The sequence below is a fragment of the Pipistrellus kuhlii genome, unplaced genomic scaffold, assembly GCF_014108245.1.
Source record: "Pipistrellus kuhlii isolate mPipKuh1 unplaced genomic scaffold, mPipKuh1.p scaffold_m20_p_10, whole genome shotgun sequence".
Lineage (NCBI taxonomy): Eukaryota > Metazoa > Chordata > Mammalia > Chiroptera > Vespertilionidae > Pipistrellus > Pipistrellus kuhlii.
The window spans coordinates 10388046-10409381 of NW_023425405.1; the positions used below are offsets into that span (position 1 = coordinate 10388046).

The 21336-nt window shown below is 46.9% G+C and overlaps 1 protein-coding gene across 1 annotated transcript in view; it reads right to left on the reverse strand.

Annotated features, from left to right (window-relative positions):
• The window catches only part of GRM8 (glutamate metabotropic receptor 8), a 702547-nt gene extending 698230 nt beyond the window's left edge, over positions 1 to 4317 (reverse strand). The window contains exon 1 of the mRNA XM_045576508.1: positions 3838 to 4317. The gene's annotated coding sequence lies outside the window, so the exon portion shown is untranslated. The remainder of the gene's footprint in view (positions 1 to 3837) is intronic.
• Between the last annotated feature and the right edge of the window lie 17019 nt (positions 4318 to 21336).

A 21336-nucleotide genomic window follows, 5' to 3' on the forward strand; every position in this document is an offset into this window, starting at 1 on the left:
ACTCAGGAAGGTTGAATATAGCCCAAGGCCTTGAGCTGGTAAGTGGCACCACAGTCCAAATCCCCGGGCCCCAAGGACTGAGAAAGTCCCAGGGCTGCAGAGGCTGGTTGTGACAGTTCACATGGAGAACAAAGGCCCTGCCCATCCACCGAAATCTTCCAGAAATGTGTCTATATTCAATGGTTAGCTCCTTAAGAAAATTAATGTACCAATTAAGAGTATACTAGACAATCTGAGCAGGGAGAAGGCATTTCCAGGGCAGGGTGATTTTTTTTTAATAATTCTTTACTGTTGAAAGTATCACATATGTCCCCTTTTTTCCCCATTGTCCCCTGCCCAAACCCGCCCCTCCCCCTGTTCCCCACCCAGGCCTTCAGCACCCTATTGTCTGTGTCCATGGGCCAGGCATAGATGCATACAAGGTCCTTGGTTGATTACCTCCCACCCACCCACCCTCTCCTGAGGGCAGGGTGATTTATGGATCTCTCAAAAAGTTGAGAATATCAAATACAGCTTGTCTAAACTTGGTTCAAATCAAGTTTCCTGGCCAGCCTTATGCCAGTGAGGAGAAAGCCACCAAACCATGTAGGATCTATCAGGGTCTGTGGTTGCACTTGGCTTTTAAGATATGATAGGGTAAAATCCTCACTGAGGAATACCATTAGCCAAGAACGGTGCTTTATTTTCTCATAGGGGCCAAGCAGCCTCAGGATCCTGGATTCCACTCAGCTCTTTCACAAAAAGGTTAAGCTGTGTATTGCCATCAACTCACAAAACTGCAAATCCAGCAGTCGCCCTTGACACTGCCCACACCTGCAGCTCCTTCGGTTGTTTTAGAAAATGCACCATATTCATCTATCATCTCCTACACCTGTGGTCAGCAAACTGTGGCTCTCGAGCCACATGTGGCTCTTTGGCCCCTTGAGTGTGGCTCTTCCACAAAATACCTCAGCCTGGGCGAGTCTATTTTGAAGAAGTGGCATTAGAAGAAGTTGAAGTTTAAAAAGTTTGGCTCTCAAAAGAAATGTCAATTGTTGTACTATTGATATTTGGCCCTGTTGACCAATGAGTTTGCCGACCACAGTCCTACACGAAAATGTGCGTGCATGGCCCTAGGATCTTGAAGGGGGCAATGTGAGGACAAGCCAGGCAGAGCCCTCCTCTGGCAACAGAGTCTGCAAGTGGCTCCTTGTCTGACAGTCACTCGCTGGTGACACTGGCCATGACACTTTACCTCTGTGTGCTCCTAGTTCCTCATTGGGAAATGAGAGGGATGGACCATGTGATGTGATCTCTAAGGTGTCTTCCAGCTTCCCATGCTAAAATCTATTATTTAATAATAAAATAATATGACGTTATGCTCAAACACCAGAGCAAGGCTTTGCCAAATGAACACAATAAACGATTTTGTTTGCAACCTGAGTGACTTTTCCATCAGTGAGAGAGGGTTCGGAAGGCTCTTTTGTACAAGCAAGCATCACATGAAGAAAATCTGATACGTGATACGCTCAACTTACTAAACAGATAAAGGAGAAAGTGATTATGTGCATTACAACGGAATCCACCATAGATTCCCTATAAATAGCTAAACCCCCTGTGCACTTAAAATACAATCTGATTTAGTAGAATTCAATTTTCACAGGGGTGTTCTTTTCCAATATTACAGCTATTGCCTAAAAAGACCATATTTAAAGTAATGAGAAGCCACTTTTCTAGTGTGTATCATATAAGAAAAGGGAAAGGGGGTAAAAGCAACATCTACTGAATGCCCACAGTGTGCCTAGCACCTCACACACGTTATCTCATTTCCTTCACAAAGTACACAGATGAGGTTGGCATCAGGCCTCCATTTGGGGATACAAAGAACCTAAAAACAGAAATATTATATGAAACGTGTCTAAAACCCTGAGCCAAAATTCAAACACAGAAGTGCTGCCCCATTATTTCCCTTAACCAGTGGGTCTTTATTCCTTGCCCGTTGGGTGCAGACACCGTTGATGGATATGGGGCCCACCCTGATTGGACAATGTGGACTGTGAGTGTGGCATTTTGGGGTCCTCGAAGTCCCTGATTCCAAACTCACCCACCCCAGTACTCACTACACGGCACTGGGCAAGTCACTGACTTAGCCTGGGACCAATTTCTTTTTCTCTGAACTGAGGAATGGTATCTGGCCACCTCCCAGAGTTGCAAAATAAAATGATAAAACGTATGTAAAAGTATGTATATACATTAATAATGTAATTTGGATACTACTTTTTTAACCATCAGTCCTAGAATTCACATATTTTGCTGGTACCTTGTGCTTGGAATATCTAAAACAGTCACTTTCCCATCGTACTCAGGGCTAATGAGACCTTAACACGTCAGGTGTCCAAGAAATCAAAAAAAAAAAAAATTTTTTTTGAGCCGAAACCGGTTTGGCTCAGTGGTAGAGCAACAGCCTGCGGACTGAAAGGTCCAGGGTTTGATTCCGGTCAAGGGCATGTACCTTGATTGCAGGCACATCCCCCGGTAGGGGGTGTGCAAGAGGCAGCTGGTCGATGTTTCTCTCTCATCGACGTTTCTAGCTCTCTATCTCTCTCCTTTCCTCTCTGTAAAAAAAAAACAATAAAAATATATTAAATAAATAAATAAATAAATAAATAAATTCTTAGCAGATAGAAAACCCCCTCTTGGAATAAAAACAATAAGATTCAACTGGCTCTCTGTTCACATCCTCTCCTGGAACAACACGGAGTGACTGTCCCTCTAAGCAAACTACGTGTGTGTGTGTGTGTGTGTGTGTGTGTCTGGTGATACACACTCCACCCCCTACCCCCACTCTCCAGGTTCTTTAAAAAAAAAAAACAGCAACAGTTTCCTGAACCTTCTGAAGCAGCCTGTTCAAAAGGTCTGGAGACATACTAGCCGGTTAAGAGACAAATCCAGGCAGCATCTTCTTCTTAAGATACTGGGACAGAGCAACTCCACTCAGACTAAAGCAAGCTCCCCTTCGAGTTCGGCATGCTAACTACAGGAGGAAGATGTTGGGAAGGAAACTCAGAAGGAAAAACATCATTGCTACCAGGAGTGTGTGTGTGTACAGTGTTCTGTGCCTCGTGCCCTAAAGACAATGGAGCACTTTCCCACAAAGATTTGCGTGTGATATTGCCAACATGCACGTCAGCTGGTTGTTTGCTGCATAAATACCAATTACACCAGCCCTGTAACAGCTCCAATCTGCACAGCCAAGTCTGAAAAGAGCACCTAGCTCCAGACCTCTCACTTCCTCCTGCACTCACTGATGCTTTTATCTATTCCTTTTGAATTTAGAAGTTTTTCGAATCATTCAAGTAGCCATGATTTACAACGGAAGCAGGGGAGGGCTGTACTAGCTAACAAACAGAACAAATCAAGCCCACATAAAACAATGGAACTGTGTTCTCAGCATCTTTTTCTTTATTCTGGGCGAATCCTCTCCTAGAGAGCCTCGCCTCAGCTGTTCCTCCACGAATCCCCGATTTTAAAAGCAAGAATCCTCTGCTTTTAATCTCAGGTAGTTGAATCTGAAATGAGCAAATGACACTTAAAAAAAATCTTAACTCGTTTTCCCTGATGGGTATGGCTTTTCTCTTCAACATGATCAGACTACGTCTTTTCAAAAAAAGCAGGCAATGCATGTCACACAGCTGACTCTGACTCCCACAGCGATCTTCCAAGACATTACTCACAATCAAGTGACCGAGGGAAAAACTAAAGTGGTTTCTGTAGCCATTTGCAATTATTGACAAACAATTTCATAACGGAAAATGGAAATCACAGTCAAGTGCAATAAGCTGTTTATCCAAGATCTACCTGCTGGTGGCTCTTTTCCTCTTTTCTTTCAAGCAGAAATACAAACTATCCTCGGAATGCATTGCTCCGGTTTATGATTCTCCTTGTCAGTGTTTCCACCACCAACCAGCCCTGTTTCCCAACTCTGTCCGCTGGCAGGATTTGTATCCGCCCCGGGTAAGTGGTGGAGAAGGTAACATAGTCCTGGGTACGGTGAGCCTCCCAAGCCGCCGCCAGGTCGGTGGGCAAGGATCACCCCCCAAATAGCAAACAGGCCTTTCCCACCCGCCACTCCTGGCGGGACGGGCTTAGGAGGACCAGGAGGGTTGGGTTTCTGCAGTTGGCTGGTGGGTCTGTCTGTCTGTCTTCACCCCGCCTCCTGGGCGCGCAGACACCCTCTGACCCCCGCTCTGCAGTTGGGGCCCCTGGGAAAACAATTCCATCAGGAGTGGGGGCGCCGCCTGGCGCAGCTGGGTGACTCGCGGGTCCCCCTGTATTTCATTTGGGTTAAAGGGACCTGTCAGATAAAGGGTTTTGGGGTGGGGGGTATGTGAGAGAAAGAGGGAGGGAGGGAGGGAGGGAGAGATAGGAAGATAGGGAGAGAAGGGGAAGAGAGAGGAAAGACAGAGGGAAGAGAGGGGGGGGAGGGGGGACCAGCCCTCGCCCCCTGGTGTCACATTTTCGCCAATTGTACGAACCTCGGGGGACGGACTGGCTCCGGGCAGGCTCCGGAGGCTCTCCACCTCTCCCTCCCTCTCAGCCCGAAACCCCTCTCCGGCCCCCACTCCCCTCCTCCCCGCCGCTCCTCCTTCTTCTCGGTCCCTTCGGCCTTTGAACCCGGCTCCCGCCGGACCCAGGGTCTCTCTCGGGAGAAGCACCCGGAGGCTCTGTCTTCCCCGCGCCGCCCCCGCCCGGCGCCAGGACCACCCCCGCCCGCACCTGCCGCCCCGGCGCCCACGCCCCGAGCCTGCCGCCGCAGGTGCTCCGGAGGAGAGATCCGGAGCACCTGCCTTTGTTTCTTAAACTCCAGATCCCCAAACCACCCTCCCTTCCCCTCCCCTCCCCCACAGGACAGGGAACTCCAGTGTCTTCCCCAAAGCCCCTAAAGGGGGGCGCGCGGAATCCCAGCCCCGCCGCGCTCCCCCGGAGAACGCAAACTCCCGGCGGGCACACGCCGTGCGGGGATGCGGGGTCCCCACAACCCCCTCCCCAAGCCGCCGCCGGCTCCTCCCGCGACCCCCACCTTCCCGGGAGCCTGGAGATACACCCATCGCCCAGCCCCGCACTCCAGGAAGACCGGGGTTCTCCCCAACGCCCCCCGGAAGCCTCTGACTTTGGAAATGCCACCCGTTAGATCCGCAGAACGGAGGTACCTCGTCGTCCCCGCGGGCAAGTCCGACTCCGCCGCCGGGGCCGGTCCGGGAGGTCGCGGGGCGCGCCCGCCGCCGGGGAAGGCGCCTGAGCCGCGCGCCCCGCGCTCCGGCCCCGCAGCCCGGCGCCCGCCCCTCCTCTCCCCTCCCCTCCCCGTCAGCCTCCCATCCGCCGGCTAAACTTTTGGGGGGATCCCATTGCCAAGCCTTGGGAGTTCCCAGCTAAGCCTCCCCGCTTTGGGGAAGCTCTTCCCTGGAATGTAATCGCGGGAAGAACACAAGAGGGGTGGCTGCTGCCTCGTTCTCTGCCACGTAAAACCGACAGACACCCAATCAAGTGCCACTGCCCGGCCACCCGCGCCCCCTGCTGCCTCCTCCCCCGCCATCCCCCTCCCCCCTTCCTTCACCTCTGCCCGCCAGCTCTGCCCGGACTCCGGTGCCCGGGCTCCGCTCCCCTCCAAAGAGCTCCGGGAGGGGACGGCCACCGGGCGGCTGGAGAGGGAGCACGGAAAGAGGGGTGTGGATTCGGGGGAGGCTCCCTTTTCCTCCAGCACAGCGTCTGGGGCAGCTGGGGCGGGAGCGTTTCCAAACCCTGTGGCTGGACACTTGCTTTCCTCTCTCTCCCTCGCCCGGCGAGTCTTACCCGGCTCCCCGCGGAGGGCGCGGCGAGGCAGCAGGCGGGGCCCGCAGCTCCAGGTCCATGTCCGCGCCGCTGCCGCCGCGCGAGGCGAGCCCGAGACGCACTTGTGGCTGGTGCGGGGCCGGGGCGGCCGGGCTGTGCGGGGCTGAGCGGGGCCGCCCGGCGCCGCGCCGCGTCCATGTGCGTCCCGGGTCCGCCCCCCGCCGCCGCGATGGGGCTGCGCGCCGCGCTCCGGTCCTGCGCCCGCGGCCGTCACCCAGGATCGCGCCCCCGAGTCGCCAATCGCTTCGCGCCAACCAGTCCCCTCCGGAGGAGCAGGAGGAGGCACCCCGAGGGGCGGCGGGAGGCCCCGGATTTCGGGGTCACCGCGCTGCCCCCGGCGCGGCAGGGAGGAGGAGGAGGAGGAGGAGGAGGAGGAGGAGGAGGAGGAGGAGGAGGAGGAGGAGGAGGAGGAGGAGGAGGAAGAGGACGCTCGCCCGGCGGAGTCCCCTCCGCGCTACATCACTCAGCCCTTTGGCGACGTGGGGACCAGAAATGTCAACGGTTCTGATTTGAACATCATCACCCCACCGCCTCCTTAAAAGGGAGGACCCAGTGGCGGCGGAGGGGGAAGGGGCGGCGGGCAGGGGGCTGGGAGGAGGGACTAGGTTGGGAAGGAGCGGAGCCGCTCCGACTGCCTGCCGAGCCCGGGCCCGCACGTGGCCGGCCACCCTCCCGGGGCCGCTGTTGAGGCCGCGATCACAGCCCCGAAGGGGTTCCCGAGAAGAAGACGGAGTGGGGAGCAAGTGTCCCGCCACCCGTTTTCTTTCCGGGGATGTCCCAAGTCGACCCCGCCCCCGCCGCCGGTCGCGCGGGTCCCTGCAAAGTTTGCCCCCCGTTCGAGCCCACGGCTCGGCCATTCGTCCGGGTCTCCCCACCCTCGACCTCGTGACTAGGGGGTAGGGGGGCCTTTCGCAGAGCTCTCGGTGCTCGGGGTGGACCCGAGGCGGCCTCGCTCCGGAGGGCACGCCAGGGGCGCAGCGGGGCGCAGCGGGGCGCGGTGAGCGGCTGGCACCGAGCTGGTCCAGGAGCCGCAGGCGCGCGCAGGAACTCCTGCGGACTCCGCGCCGCCGCCCCGAGTCAGAGGGAAACCTCGGGATTCCCTTCGCCTCCGGCTAATGGAAACCCTCCGGGCTTTGGACTGTGGAATCCTTCCGCAGCCCTCCCCGCGAGTTACAGCCCGGGCACCCTGCACCTGCCCCGGCGAGAGCCTGGGAGCGCCCCGCCTCCAGCGCCGGCAGCCGGGCCGGCCTTGTGTTGGTGAGAAAGTTCCATCTAGCGGCGGCCGCGCGCTACTGCAGCGGCGCGGGGAGAGCCCCGCAGTCCCCATGCCTCTCCCCTCCTCCCTGATGGGGTGGAAACGCACAGGTAGACAGGGACAGACAGGATGGAGGAGGGAGGACAGACCCCCAGACCCCTCACAAGGCAAGTCCTCTTTCCCTTTTCCTCATCTCTGCAACGAACTTCAACTGCCTGAGCATCGTGAACTTCTCGTAAAGCGTCACAGCAGTATCTTGCACTATCCTCTACATTGCTTCTCCTGTTTGAGCTTTTTTTAAAAAGAGAATTTTTATGAGTTTATTTGAGCCAAACAGTTGCCAGGAAGCAGAATCTCAACGGATTGGGATAATGCTCCAGAGAATGGCAGTTCTTCACCCTGTTTTATATATTACAATCAAAGAAGGAGACATAAGTGGGTTACAGGAAATCCATTGGTGATAGATTAGGGAGGCGGGAGAAAGCAAAGAGGGGAAACCACTGGGATTGGATAAAAATTAAAATGATAGACACATACTTCTTTTACTGAGGTGGGTGCAGGTTAGTTAACAGCCAACAATTAACATGATGACAATAACAATGAAAAAGAATTTATGGTGTCTGTCCTGGAGCCCAGATGTATTTGGTTATGCCCTGAGAGGTCTGGAAAAGGGGAAGTTACAAGTTGCCCTGACATTAGATGCAAAAAGACAATAGGCTCAGGTAAGGTAAAGACTGACCTTTATGAGGGAAGATACTGGTCTAGGACATGACTACTACTATGAACTGCTTTTAGTTAGTTTTAATTTCAGACCATCCTTTGTGGTTACTTTATGTTTTGAGTTTGCAGAACTGTGATACAGGCCTTCCCTGAGCTAGTCAAGTTAATACTAGTATGTGGCCTTTTTTTTTTTTTTTTTTTTTGTCCACACCAAAAAAAAGTATCTAACCAATCCAAAGTATCCATTGATGACCAACAGTTTGGTTGGATTCTCACACCAACTCTGTGAGGTGATCGAAATGATTGAATCCACTCTACAGATGAAGAAGGAAAGAGACTTTGAGACACAGCTGGAATATGTCAGAAATCAGAGCCAGAAATCAGAGCTGTCTGACTTCCCAACCCCATATACCCTTCCTCCCTGGGATTGTAGCTTAATGTGTGAAGTTTCCATTGAGGAGATAGCCCTCACTTTCCTAGTTTCATAAAGCCACCCTCACCCTTTGACACGGGGAAATCTCTTCCTTTTTCATTCCCTCTCTTCCACATTAGGGGCTCTGTGATTGTAGAATCTTTGTTTTATGGCCACAACCACATAGAGGTAGGAAGGAGGGTTTGGACAGATAAAAATGGGCTGGGTCCCCCGTCTTCAAGTCCCTGTTTAGGGAATCTCCATTCACTGTGAATGAACAGCACAGCCTTGATGGGGATGACCAGCGGCCATGCTGCCTGGAGCAGAGAAGGTGCAAAGGCAGAAGGACCCCTCACTGATACAAAGACAGGGCTTAGTGGTCCCACACCTGCACATGAAGCTTGAGGACTTTCTTACCAACTAAAAGAGCTCCCTCCCTGTTCCCCCAGAAGTGTGAAGGCAAGTTCAACAGCCTGGTTTCTATGGGAGACAGCTCACTCCATGCCACCCCAAACTGCAGATCGGTGACGCCTATCAGAGGAAATTTAGGTAACACGGAAATATGAGTAAGGTAATATGAGTAAGTCCCTCTAAAGGCTTCACTATGTGTGAATTAATACACTGGAGGGAATGAAGGAGAGGACAGGCAGTGCAAGCCTGAAAATGTCCTGAGCCCACAGAGCGGCTGACCACACCCGGTCTTCAGGTCTCCTACAGGCCAGCTATGGGCCCGCCAGGTGTTCTTGCCCAGGGTGAGCACTCTGGCACTCTAGTGGGCCATGTCAGGAATGAGGACAGCAGAGCCGGTTGTGGCTGGGGAGGCCTGACAAAGCCAAGTGAGCAGCTCAGGGGAGTGATGCCTCTCAAGCCTGGGTTTTCCTTTCCTATTGATCATTCCCTGCAGAGAACTGGCGTCCTGCAGGCGCTTCACTGCCTCTTCCGGTGCAGCCCCAAGACGCAATTGATCTCCCCTAGGGAAAGTATAATTCTGACAATTGGTTCTTTAACTCTTGAAACACAGAATGAGACCTCTCCCCACTCCTACATGGAATCTGGTCACTAGGGACTGGATCCATTTGATATATTCTGGTCACTAGGGACTGGATCCATTTGATATATTCTGGACTATTTCCAAGGACTTTATCCCTGAGCAAGGAACAGAAGCTTCTACACAGGTTACAAACCATCCAGAATGACAGCAGCATCAGGGCATAGGAAGAGAGATGTTTCTGTGTCTCCTTGGTCCCTGTCAGTCATACATGAAAAAGGCAGTAGGCTGGCCATCACCTACTCCTCCAGCTCCAATCTTATGGCTCTGCTGCAGCCTGTGTCAGAGGCGAGGGTCTGAAGCCAAGCCAGTCCAGACACGGATGAACCCAGAATCCTCCGCCAGGTCTCTCCTTGGGCTGCCACACTGCAATATGCAATGTGGCTTTGAAAGGCGTCTAACGTCATCATCCATCCCACCCCCAAATATTTCTACAAACCAAATATAGTTCCTGGTGGTTAATCCTCCAAGGAGACTTGCCTGTAGTCCTCTCATATTCCGTTGACTTGAAATGAGAAGCTGCCCATGTGTTAGAAAACACAGAAAACAATGCCATATGTTTAGGGTCCATTTAACTCAAGCTGTTATATGTATTTCACACATGGAAATTCATGCCACAATTCCTGCTTTGGGATAATCATTAGGACTCAGAACTTTTGAAGGCTGCTCACACAGGAAGAATACTGACAGCACGACGCTCCCCCATGGAGCAAAGCTGACAGGGGGACGTGGGAATGGGATTTGTCTCTTTTGCAAAATAAGACAATATTTTCCTTGCTAGGCCATCTGCAAGTGGTGGTAAGTGTGCCATGTGGGTTTTGCTCAGTGTATTAAGGCACTAGCTGCTACTGAACGCAAGAGTGGGCATATGAGACTGACAGGACCAATGGGTTCATGACAGCACTGTGCCACTCACCCCCAGTCAGCTCACACTTCCATGTGCAGGAGCCATGGGAAGGGTTTCCTGAAAGGAAACACATGGCACAGAGTACATGTATTCCCACTGGTTTTGCTTGCGTTCTCCCAGATGTAGAGCCTGAGACAAGAATTCAAGAGCAGGTAATTTATCTAAAAGGTGAAGAAAGCGGAAACCGGTTTGGCTCAGTGGATAGAGCGTCGGCTTGGGGACTGAAGGGTCCCGGGATTGATTCCGGTGAAGGGCATGTACCTTGGTTGCGGGCATATCCCCAGTGGGAGATGTGCAAGAGTCAGCTGATCGATGACTCTCTCTCATCGATGTTTCTAACTCTCTAACTCTCTCCCTTCCTCTCTGTACAAAATCAATAAAATATATTTTTTTAAAAATAGAAGAGAATTACATTTTAAAATAATAAATAAATAAATAAATAAATAAATAAATAAATAAATAAATAAATAAATGGTGAAGAAAGCCGAAACCGGTTTGGCTCAGTGGATAGAGCGTAGGCCTGCGGACTGAAAGGTCCCAGGTTTGATTCCGGTCAAGGGCATGTACCTTGGTTGTGGGCACTCCCCAGTAGGGCATGTGCAAGAGGCAGCTGGTCGATGTTTCTCTCTCATCCATGTTTCTAACTTTCTATCCCTCTTCCTGTCTGTGAAAAATCAATAAAATATATTAATTAAATAAAATTAAATTTAAAAATTAAAAAAAATAAAAGGTGAAGAAAGCCCCAGTAGTCGGATGGGGAAGTGAGCCAATAAAGAGTGTATTATCAAGTCAGCTGCCACTGTGGGCACCCGGAGCTTAACCCAGTGGAGAACTCACTCGGGAAGCCAGGGTATAGCACACACTGCAGAGTTGCCCCAACCTAGGGGTGAGGGAGCTGAGATATCGAAACACCCACTGCTTTCAGTTGGTAAGAACTGCTTCCCGGCGCTAATTTCCCAGCAGTTCCAGCCTCCCGTATGCACATACCAATGCTTAGCAGCATTTAGGCACCCAGAGGCATAGGGCCATGTCCATGCCTCCCTAAGCCCAACATCCCTACATCCGGCATAGCCTGGCCCAAGAGGAGGAGGAGATAATGCAGTTCTCCACTTCCCTGTGGGGTTTGCCTCCCCCGATAGCCACTTGCTGGGACCAGGAACATCTTCATCCCAGGAGACTATACTGACGAGAGAATACTTGCTTTTCACTTTGTCTTATATATGACTTCTTTCAAGTTTCAAAATATATATATATTCTTTTGAACTAGTTGCCCAGAAAGAAGAAATTATACTTCCTATCACTGCAACACACTCATTATTTCTTCTCTACCCATCCTTCCTAGACCAGCTCAGTTCGATCTTTTCCTCAAAACCCTTCCCAAACTTTTAAAGCACCCTAACATGACCTACACAACTGAGCTATTGGTTATTTGTATTCTTACTAGAGGCCCAGTGATCGAATTCATTCATGGATGGGGTGCAGTCAGCCCACCTCCATCTGGAGAGCTGGCCAGGGGAAAAGGATGCAGGAGGTTGGGGGGTGGAGGGGAGGCAAATCTTGGAGGTGGCATCCATCATATGTGCCATATTGTATGCATTAGAAATGAGTCATAGGTTCAGTCTCCACTCAGGGAAAGGAGGCAATTACACAAGAGCATGAATTCCAGGAAGCAGGGATCTTGGGGGCCATCTGAGAAGCCTGCCTCCCACAGGTGGTCTGCAGTTGTTGCTCTGAAGATCCTATTACATGGGGGCCTGCAGGGCTTTCTCCATGCATGTCTATAGGTCCATCAGGCACTGGGAGCAGTTGTTAAGCAAGAAGCAGCACCTACCGCTTATAAAGCAAACTTCAACTGACAAATGTGAATATATTACTACTTGTAATACATTTTCTTTCTGAGACAAAGAAACAGCAATGGGCACGGGTTCCACTGCTTTTCAACAGGCTTTGAATTCCTCCTTTTACTTCTGGATGGTCACACAGCACTCAGGATTTCTCCTGCCCTTCCCTAATAACAAGCAGTCTTGTTTTGCCTTTACTTTTATTTTTCCTCTTTCTTTGTCACTTCTTTCACATTCAAATACTTAATAGTGACTTCATCAGAGAGAAGAGTGTAAGAGATTATCTTAGTTTGAAAGAGTTACTGCACTTCTTAATTTTCCCCTCCATTTCCAGCTGAGAGGAGTGGGGAGAAGCAGAAATGGAAGCACAGAGGGAAGGAAGGAGAGAGAGGTGGGGAAATGAAGGTTCTGGAGAAAACTGTAGGCATCTGGGTTTTTATTGCCTTAAATTAGAAATGAGAGATGAGCCCCCAAGCTTACTTTTCTGAGATAGAGAAGAAGAATCTAGGAGGATTTCCAGGGGCAAGTTATTATTGATTTTTTTTTTTTTACAGAGAGGAAGAGAGAGGGATAGAGTTAGAAACATCGATGAGAGAGAATCATCGATCAGCTGCTTCCTACACACCCCTGCAACCAAGGTACATGCCCTTGACCGGAATCGAACCTGGGACCTTTCAGTCCACAGGCCGACGCTCTATCCACTGAGCCAAATCGGTTTCGGCATGGGTGCAGTTTTTGAGGAGGAAAGGAGATTGTGGCAGAGGTGGGTGTGTGCCCTGACTGGAAAGCTTGGGGCTGCAGACTGGGGGGCTTCTTGGCAGCTATAGGAGCAGAGAGACCATGACAATGGGCCTAGGAAGGGCAGGAGAGGGAACTATGCCAACAGCAGCTGGTGGGCAGGGACAGGCCCAGATAAAAAGTGAGAACATGTGGACCCTGGTCAGGTAGCTCAACTTGCCAAGGTTGCAAGTTTTATTCCTGATCAGGGCACATACAAGAATCAATCAATGAATGCATAAATAAGTGGAACAGCAGATCTCTCTCTTTTGTCAATAAAAATAAAGGAAGAAATTTTAAATAAGAACATAAACAAGAGATGGAGAAGGAATAATCTTTCCCCAAGAAATAAAATGGTTACTCAGAACTGGAAGGGGTGTTCAGACTGGCCCATGGAAAGTCCACATCTCTATATCCTGGGTCAGCCCTTTTCCTCTCCTTTTCTTCTGTACCTTTATCTCTTAGTTTTACCTCCTAATTCTATCCTTTCTTTACTTTCCTTTCTTCCTGTCTTTCTCCCTTTCTTTCAGTCCTCATTCTCTAATTGACCTTATTACAAAATAGAAGTATATTTGTTATATGTTATACTTCTAGAATAGAATTTCCTTTATCCTTTTCAAAGTTTAAAAAAAACTGAATAATTGTTATTTGTTTCAAATCCCTAGGTTTTAACTTCAAAATTTCTAATTTATGTGATCCTCAATAGATATTTTTCCCTTCTCTGACCCTTGATAGAAAAAAATTTATATTCCCACTATAATGATAGGGTTGAGTTTCTATAATGTACTTAGCTATAAAATAGTGCTCTTGTTAGTAAATTCTTCCTTGATGAAAGGGTCATTTTTTAAAAGTCCAAGTTTCCAATTAGAAATTATCATGACTTGTCAAATCTGAACTAAATTTAAAATCTTTGCATGTGACCTGTGGATTGAAGATTTCTTAGAATATAAAGTCAGTAGACAGAGAAACTTACCTTAAACTGGTTCAGTGACCTGTATTGCACATGTATTGTGATAGTCTGATGAACGACAGTAACGAATTTTATTGGCAGCAGTGAAAAAATAAAGTTAATAAACAACTATTTGATCTCAAGCTTTGAAAATAATTTTAAAAGCCTAGTTCTCAAAAGCCTAAAGTTAAACCTTTCATCTCAATTCTGACACTACTTTAACTGCATGGATGCTACATTCGAGGCATGACCCACTGTCACCATTGAAGGAAGATGTGGCACAGTAGTGCCTTGACTAGGAAATCAACCCAGGATACCTCCCTGTCACTGGCTGGGCTCCAGCTGCCACAGGTGAGGGGGGGCCGCACCCTTCTCCACACCCTGCAAAGCCAAAACATCCCCTCAAGTCAGTAAACGCTTCCGGCGCACCCAGTGACCTACCATAAAGACATGACATAGTTCACTGTGCTCAAGTCCGAGTGAATCGGGGACATTATAAGCTCCCTATGAAATAGACAACACTAGCACATCTTCAGGAGAGCACTATGCCCAACCACCTGATAAGACTAGCCATTTTGCCAGCATGGCTCCTTCTGAAAAATTGTTTTCAGACAAATGCCAACTCACACATTCATTTCTGAACCTCAGATGATGTGTGGAAGGTCTAAGATTGTCTCTTGTTGAAGTTTATAAGTGTTGGGAGAGAAAGTTTGATTCTTTCCTGTCTCACTGCGGACCACCGCTCTCACCTGGGCTTTGAGAGGACACAACAGAGGAAGAAAACAAAATGGGAAAAGGAAACCAAAGAGGGCAATAAGGTAGGAAGCAAAGCCAGAAGACCGCTTCAGAACAAAGGAATAGAAAGTCAACTGAAACACAGGAGCATTTTTTTCTAAAGAACTCAAATTTTGGGCCCTGAAAAATAATGACTGATATTTAGTTGAGATGATCTTGTCCAAACCCTTCAAACATGGTGAGGAAAGTGCTGCCCAGAGCAGAACAGAGATTTGCCCAAAGTCCCCTGGTAGGTGAGAGGAAGAGATGGAAGTAGGAGATGGGCCTACTGATCTAGCCCAATGCTTTGCACACCATTCCAGAACTCTTATAAGGAGTGCTTAGGTTTACATTATTAGATATGTGTATGTGTCTATAGTATTATGGATTTTGTTCCCTGTGTTTGTAGATTATCCTATGCCATGTATTTTTCATTTTAAGGTAATAAATTGTTTTCTACTAAATCATGCTCTAATGTTTACCTGGCATTTAAATTCACTTGGCCAAAAGTCTTAACCACAAGCATATTGAAATAAAGGAAAAAGATAAACAAAGTGAATATTGCAGTGTACTTACTTTTCCCAAAAGCAGGCATTAAGCATTACCTACTGTTGAGCACAGCGTTTTCCTGGCTATCCACTTAGCACCCTTATTGCTGGTCACCCCTCGCCAGCAGAGAAACTGAGTCACACAGAGGTTAGATATCTTGCCCCGAGCGCACAGCCAGTGAGCACAGGGCTGGGTTTCAAGCGCAGGCACATTGGCCCAGGGTCCATGCCCTATTGACTCTATCGGCAAGGAATACATTTAAACTTCCACATCTGTCATCTCAAAGATGTCCATCTGATGTGAATATGATACAAATAATTTAATAATAGTGAGTGCCAATGAAGATTGCATTACAATTAGAAGGAACATAGAAAGGGGAGTCAATTAGAACATTTGGCCTGGCTCAATTCAATTTTCCAGACAAATAAAAAAAAAGGAAATTAACACAGGGAAATATTATACGGAACTCATCTCTTATTAGATAAGCATGTTAAAATCGTGCAATTTTGCCATTGTGGGATAGGAAGTTTTAAGAGTTAAAGCACCTATAAAGATCAGCATGCAGTTGCAACGGAACAGCAAACCCAAGGTGGTTAACTCAAGGTCCCCATTCAATAGCCTGGCATTTATCTTTCCCAAGGGACAAATTTTATTTTATTGCACCATTACACTTTATTAGTGCAATATTAGCAAGTACAATGGGCTGTAAAGAAAAAGGAACTCTGGATAAAGAGATCAGAAATGAGGTAAAATATGGAAAGTTAATACTCTTGTTGCTAGGATCCCTAAAATGCACCACAAAGTCCTAGTAGTAACATTTATTTGAAATACGTGATGCTCCATGACGGGCTTTTATGGAAAAGTAAATCGTGAAAGGATACCCTTTTGCCCTTGCTAGCTGCTTTCGAATGGATGGAAGATTGTGTGGTTCCTCCTACAGGTCTGCCTGTTTCCTTCACATACAGATCTAACATCGTATCTCCTCTCATTTAACTATGCAGAATTGAGAAAGTGCATAATTTATAAAATCTTTCACTAGAACGTCAAGTGGCCTGAGCTGTGTGTCTAGAGGTGAATTTTCTTGTCTTGTGCAAGTATAATGGCTCATGACCACTGCTTTTTCTTCAGACCCCACTCTACATCCAAGAACATAGGTTTGCACCTAATCCTTTGGCAAATCTAATCCTGTTTTAAAGTTCTGTTGTAAAGAGTAATCACTATAAACCTAAGCAGAATCTATTCCCATTGAAAAGGACTCATCTATTACATTCTCTTAGATGTATAATTGACCCGCACCATCTCTAATGTTCGGTTAGGACCATGGTCGGCAAACTGCGGTTCTTGAGCCACATGCAGCTCTTTGACCCCTTGAGTGTGGCTCTTCCACAAAATACCACGGCCTGGGTGAGTCTATTTTGAAGAAGTGGCAAGTTTTAAAAATTTGTTAGAAGAAGTTTAAGTTTTAAAAATGTGGCTCTCAAAAGAAATTTCAATCTTTAGACTTGATATTTGGCTCTATTGACTAGTTTGCCGACCAGTGGGTTAGGAATATGATCTGATGTCCTTCCTTTGTTCAAAACCCTGCAGCTACTCTGCCATTCACCCCAACGTCTTCACAGTGGCTTTCAAGGCATCCTCCTCTTCTTCCCTATCTGAAAGCCTTTGCTCCAGCCATTTCCTTCTGGAACATTCTTCCTCTGGCTCATCCCCTTCCCTCCATCAAGTCAGCTCAGACCACACTTTCTCAAAGAAGCCTCCCTTAACCTGCTTCCCTACTCCTGTGATTCTGATCCTATTTACCCTGACTTTACTCCCCGCACATTATATTTAGCATTTCTACCATATGCTCTAATTTAGTTATTAATTTTATTTGTTTACTATTTAGCTCTTTTTTCTAGAATTACAGGCTCCTTGAGGACCCATCAAGGGCCTAGAAGGAGTGCTAGGTGCACAGTTGGTGCTTAGGAAATATTTGTTGAACGTATGAATGAGCCAATTGAACAAATCCATCACTGAAATGATCTTTATTCCTCTGAACAATTCCAAGCACCATGATTCACATTTTCTAGATGAGGAAACTGGAGCTCAGAGAGATTAGTATCTTGTTCAAATAGAAGAAGTTCCAAAGAGCCAGTGACAGGATTAGTGACAGGTCTGCCGGTCACCAAAGCCACTGCACTTTCTTCAGTGCCAGTATTCTATCCTCTGACGTGGGATTATAGTTGATAAAAACAGACTCAGTTCTGGTTTATTATGATATGATGAAGGGAACCCTGTACAAATAGAGAGGCTTATGGTTTTTTGTGATTCTAAGCTTGAACATGATTTTCTATGCAGTTATGAGGCCTTGAGGGGTGAATTTGAGGATCAGAGGTAAATTATGATCCCCAAAAGCTGAATTACAGCATTCTTGAATTTCCATGTAACTTAGAGAAGAAGGAGGGAGAGTCAGTAGATGTAGGTCGAAAGGATCTATAGCGAATGATATGGTGCTCAGTTTGGTTTTAATTTTTAGGTTCCTGCCGAAACCAGTTTGGCTCAGTGGTAGAGCATCGGTCTGTGGACTGAAAGGTCCCGGGTTCAATTCCGGTCAAGGACATGTACATTGGTTACGGGCACATCCCCGGTAGGGGGTGTGCAGGAGGCAGATGGTCGATGTTTCTCTCTCATTGACGTTTCTAGCTCTCTATCTCTCTCCCTTCTTCTCTGTAAAAAATCAATAAAATATATATATATATTTTAATTTTTTAGGTTCTTATTTACCTAATGTGTCTGATGATAATGCTTCTCAAACCTGAGTAGACTTGGAATTTCCTGAGTATATTAAAAATTGAGATTCACAAGCCCAGCTTCAGAAGCACTGGCCTAGGAGATCTGTTGACCCAAAAATCTGCATTCTCAACAAGCTCTCTGTGGTGTCCAAGCAGGTGATCCAGAGAGCACAGCCAGAAATCTGTCCCTAAGGTTTATAAGTGGGGGGGAAAAAATGACTTTAGACACTTGTCAAATCCCTACAATATTCAATATTTCAGTTTTAATCTCTTTCTCTAGAAAATGGAGGATTCTGTCATATTAAGACATTCAAAATTGGCTTAGCGGCTCTCCAAGGAGCCTTTGCCATTTGGCTGGTTAGTGACTGGAACCTCCTGACAGACGATGATTGAAAGGCGCAGCTTCTGGGTGCAACGCACCTTCCACAAATATTCACACCTCGAAACGCAAGGGCTCTTCCGCCTCTCTTGAAGAGCTCTCTATAAATGAGATGTAGCAGTTATTCTCACGACTGTCGTTAAGTTTAAATGTTAATGTCTGAAGCGTCCCTATCCCTACTCTGCTCTCCCAAGTGCTGCAACTTATGAGGTCTAGGAGGGCAAAGGCATGGAATCAATACTTTTCACTGTAGAGAGGGAAAAAAAAAAAAAAAATATATATATATATATATATATATATATATATATATATATATATATATATATATATCACTGATTTTTTTTTACAGAGAGGAAGAGAGAGGGATAGAGAGTTGGAAACATCAATGAGAGAGAATCATCTATCAGATGCTTCCTGGACACACCTTAATGGGGATGTGCCTGCAACCAAGGTACATGCCCTTGACTGGAATCGAACCTGGGACTCATCAGTCTGCAGGCTTCGGCTTTTTTTTTTTTTTCCTTGTAATATTTTTGTTGTCACCATGTAGTTGGGAGCTGGGCCTCAACAAATACATCATTAAAGCAAGCCTCAACAATGAGACTGTTCACGGTGTTTTCCTGTTTGCAGGTGCGTTTTGGTGAAAGCCTCCCTCCCACCTGCACTCGCGCTGCAGGGAAGGCTGTGGCCGGCTGGCTGCTGTAAGTAGAACTTCGTGGGCTGCACGTTTGGAATTATATCCGTGTATCCCAGGGTGACATCCTCGCTTCTTTAAACTTATGAAACTTGTCACTTCATGATGCGGAATGTGCCTTGGGTTGACTAAATCAAGCTGAATGCATGGGATGCTTTATTAATGAACGGGAAGGGAATCCCAGTTTACTTCATTGCATTGGAAGGACCACCTGGTCTAGGTCGTTGGGTGGCTAGTATGTTCTTGGACGCTACAGCGGCTGCTGCTGCGAAGGCTGTTGGTGAGCACACAATGAAAGTGAGAAAAGAGGCTGACACCAAGACGGTATTTTATTTAGGTTGGTATTAATTGCTGAAGTCACTAACTAGCCAAATGGCAACAGATTTCTCCAGCATAGAAATAGTTCTATCCTGATTATTTATATGTAGGTTACTGTCTTCTCAGCTGAAGTGGTATGTATTTACTTTGAAGACCCTGTGGTGTTTGACCCATCTATCAGGTACCGCAAACTTTTACTACAGCATAACCTCTTAAAACTTTTAACAAATTGTCTTATTGCTACATTCCATGAGTTATTTTCTGATCGCTACATAAAAAAATAAATAAAGAAATGAAAAAAAACACCACTTTTTATATTTTAAAAAATGTATTAAATTTATTGGGGTGAAAGGGAACTTAATATGCCCCTTCCCAGGTGGCATCTGTGGAGGCTATGCAGAGTGGCAGACCGTGGGGGTCTAAGAAATAGAATCTAGAAATGGCGTTACAAGCCCATGGCTCTCTGGCCACCTGGTGGAGTGTCAGTCCTGCCATCCCCAGGGTGTGGGTCAGTGTTAAAATGGACCAAAGTCGGAAGGATGTGCTCGAGAGACACACATGACTGCTACTTACTGAAAAATAGTTTGTCCTTTCCCTCCTGGGGTTTCTGGACCTCCTTCCTCTCTCTGGCACCGTCTAATCCAGCTCACACCTTGCCTGCCTAGAAGGATCTTCTGCCTGGCTGGGGCGTGGCTCAGTGGTTGAGCATCAACCCAGGAGCCAAGAGGTCACCAGTTCAATTTCTGGTCAGGGCATGATCCCCAGTGGAGGCGTGATTAATGATGTTTTTCATCAGTGTTTCATGCTGTATCCCTCTCCCTTCCTCTCTCTCTCTCTCTAAAAATCAATAAAAACATATACCCTGTTTCCCCGAAAATAAGACAGTGTCTTATATTAATTTTTGCTCCCAAAGATGCGCTAGGTCTTATTTTCAGGGGATGTCTTATTTTTCCATGAAGAAGAATATGGTACACATTTATTGTTAAATGAAAATAAAGGAAATTTATTACCTGTATACGGTATGGTAGTATGGTAGTTGTCAACACAAACCAGACAAACTGTGAATTCTACAGTATCAAGAATTTACTCATTTATTCAATGACAATCATGTCATCATCTTCTGGAACATCATCATAACAATCCAATTCCTGAATTTCCTGGTGAATTTCTTGTGACTCCATTTCTTTCAGAATCAGTGGACCAAATCTCTCATGTTTAGCCTGGGGGGGCCTTATTTTCAGGGGGATGCCTTATATTTCACTCAGAAGGAAACCTGTAAGTAGGTCTTATTTTTGGAGGATGTCTTATTTTCGGGGAAACACAGTATATTTTTTAAAGAAAGAAAGGTCTTCTATAGTCAACATAATGCCCAGGACAGAGGCTGGCACAAGATAGACAACTAAACATAGATAAATGAGTGAACTTTCTCTTCACAAAGCCAAACAGTGCCTACCCAAAAAGGCATAAAGCTAAAATGACAGTCTTTATCATCTTTTTGTTTATAAGTATTTATTTTGCAACTCACTTTTCTGAAAACTGTTTGCTGTGCAAAGCAAATAAATATAAAATCTGTAGCTAAGCCCATGACACGTACCTTTCTAGTTTTTAGGATATATTGGGGAGCATCTCAGAAACACACCTGTGTTGAGCTGTGGGTATTTTTATATTTAATATCAGTGTGAAAATGAATTTTCAAATTTTAATTTGAAGACTTCTTAGAACCAATGAGCCACTTTTAACCTTTGATCATTTCCTGAAACTACTCACATGGATAAAAAATCTCATTGTCCTATGTGATTCAGATCTAATTAAGCTGTTTGGGTCTCTGATGGCAACATTCCTTTATTTGCTACCCACTCAACTGCATGAGGCCATGACTGGCCCCTTCCTTCCTTTCCAGAACCCTTTCTTTTACTTGCCTTATCCTCCTTTGGGGGGTGCTATATCAATCTCTACCCACTACAGATCTCTACCTATTTTCCCCCCAATTCTCACCCGAGGGTATGTTTATTGAATTTTTATTATTATTATTTATTTGAGAGAGAGAGAGAGAGAGAGAGAGAGAGAGAGAGAG